Source organism: Microtus ochrogaster, unplaced genomic scaffold, assembly GCF_000317375.1.
Source record: "Microtus ochrogaster isolate Prairie Vole_2 unplaced genomic scaffold, MicOch1.0 UNK4, whole genome shotgun sequence".
Taxonomy (NCBI): Eukaryota; Metazoa; Chordata; class Mammalia; order Rodentia; family Cricetidae; genus Microtus; species Microtus ochrogaster.
The window spans coordinates 1233693-1236438 of NW_004949102.1; the positions used below are offsets into that span (position 1 = coordinate 1233693).

Genomic DNA, 2746 nt, shown 5'->3' on the forward strand with positions numbered 1-2746 from the left:
AAGGAAGGAAGGAAGGAAGGAAGGAAGGAAGGAAGGAAGGAAGGAAGGAAGGAAGGAAGGAAGAACCTGGTTGGTTTTGGTTTGGGGCTTTTTTTTTTTCAGAATACAAAACTAGTATGGCATTAGTGCTTCTAGCAATTGAGAGGATTAAAATTTTCAAACAAAGAGCTAGATAATGTACCCTGGATTAATAAAACACACTGCATTAGCTCCACTCTCACAAATAGAAGCAGAGGCCTCAATGACCTCTGATTCCGAAAAAGATATCAAATGTAGGGTGTGCTGCAAGGCAACTGGAGTCAAAGATGCAGTGACCAAGAGCTTAAACTTGAAACTCCAGGGGGCAGTGGGTTGCAAGTTTGTTTAAATGACGGAACCTAGTCTCCAGGACACCGGGGTCTCCCTTCAGAAGGTGTTGAGGTGGTTATGCTAGAATCCTGAGATTAATGTTTTCAGAATGAAACGTGGTTTGTTTCACTCACAGTCCTGAAGAGTGAAAGTCTAAGCAAGATGGTGCCAAATCTGGAGAGGGAACCTCTCTGTCTGTACCACCTCCCGACAGGTGGCACCATGGTAGCAGGAAAGTGCCATTCATGTGAACCAGCTAAGATTTGGGGAAAGATCTGGCCCACTGTGTGCTAGATGATAAACAGTAATTTCACAGAGACTGTTCTGTATTTGCAAGTCAAAACGTGGCAACAATTTCGACTGGGGTAGAGAGAACACATTCAGCAGGGTATCTATCGTCTTCGCTCAGCTAGGATAAGCTGCTAATTAAATATCCACTCCTATCACTCCCCATACTCCTGTCAACAGACATAAATACAGAAACATAAACATGTTTAAACACTCACTGCAACACATATAACGTGTCAAGGACCAAGCATGCACGTCACAGGATGAGCTGGGAAGGGCTCTGAAGCTCCAGCCGGAGGAGGTACCTATGCATCCCAGCTCCAATTTGGAAAGATTTTAAAATAATTTTCAAACTTTCTAAGTTTTGTTATAATTTCATAACATAAGTTATGGAAGAGAATATAAAGATAACTCCTTCCTAATTCTAATTTTTGTCACGGATTATTTGGGGTTTGGTGGTAAACAAGTCCATAAAATGTATTTGATATTTAAAGTGTAAAATTGAATATAAATTCCACATCTTCCATCTCAATTGCCTATTCTAGCTATATAAAAGTTCGTTGAGTTGTATAAACTTTGGATCTGGTTAATTTGGACCGATGGTGTTTTTAATTACAAGTTTTTAAATTAATGTTACAAAATTATTATCAAGTAAATTTAATTTTAAAATTATAATACTCTTAAAAGAAAAAATAAAGCTACTAGAACAGAAAGGGATAAAATAAACAGTAAAAGAAAACTTTTATTGTTAATACTTTAATTTTATTTCTCAGTGTCAATCAACCTAGTTTCACAAATTGTTCATGGGTGAATTTATAATTAGAAGCATATATCTTTAAATATATAAACTTTTGCATATTTTAAACATTGATACAGTTTTGTTTTTCACTCTATATAACAGATATTTATTTATGTGTTTGCTTGTTTATTTATTTATTTGTTTGTTTGGTTTTAGTTTTTTTGAAACAGAATTTCTCTGTATAACAACCCTGACAGTTGCCGGGCAGTGGTGGCGCACGCCTTTAATCCCAGCACTCAGAAGGCAGAGGCAGGCGGATCTCTGTGAGTTCGAGGCCAGCCTGGTCTACAAGAGCTAGTTCAAGGACAGGAACCAAAAGCTATGGAGAAACCCTGTCTGGAAAAATCAAAAAAAAAAAAAAAAAAAAAAAAAAAAAAAAAAAAAAAAAAAAAAACCCCTTTTGAAAAAAAAAAAAAAAAAAAAAAAAAAAAAAAAAAAAAAAACACAACCCTGACAGTCCTGGCCAGGCTGGCCTTGAACTCACAGAGATCCCTGTGCTTCTCGTGCTGGAGCTCCTGATTGCTGAGTACTGGGGTTAAAGGTGTGCAATCTAGCCTATACTTAACATTTTTGAGTGTTAATTTCTACCTCATTTTTCTCAATAATTGTGTAGTAACTTCACTGCAGAGCTAAGAAAAACACATTATATTCCATTTCTTGCTCTACTGAAGAACATTTCAACTGTCTCCAATTTCATACAAGTAAAAAGTAGGGATGTAACAAAGGTACATCATCTTCATTTACAAGTTAAACATTCTATAAAAGAAGTTCCCATAATTAGGGGAAAATGTCAAAATACATACGGATCTCCATTAAGCTCCATCAAATGATTTTCTTAAAATTAAGTATCATATTGCTGCCCCACTGATATTTCTTTTCATCTTTGTATTTAAATATCCCTTTGTTGTATGTTATAATTGTATTACCAATTGTGAACTTGATGTTATACCATCTTTTTTTTTTTCCACACAGGGTTTCTCTGTAACTTTGGAGCCTGTCTTGAAACTAGCTCTTGTAGGCAAGGCTGGCCTCAAACTCATAAAGATCCTCCTGCCTCTGCCTCCCGAGTGCTGGGATTAAAGGCGTACACCACCGCTGCCCTGCTGTTATACTTCCTTTTACTAGACTTAAGTTTTGAATTCTTTGGTAGTGAAATTTGTGAATCTTTTTGTTTATGAGTTACCAAGTTTCATGATGTGTTTGGAAACCCTACCTCGCACGAAGCATCACAGCTATATGCATCCACACAAATGTATGAAACATATTTCAGAGCGGGAAATACCTATGGGAAGCTATCCTGAGATATGCTGT

The 2746-nt window shown here is 36.6% G+C and overlaps 1 protein-coding gene across 1 annotated transcript in view; it reads right to left on the minus strand.

The window, feature by feature from the left end:
• The window catches only part of Iqub (IQ motif and ubiquitin domain containing), a 60883-nt gene that overhangs the window by 55928 nt on the left and 2209 nt on the right, over window positions 1-2746 (minus strand). The gene's annotated exons all lie outside the window — the stretch shown is intronic.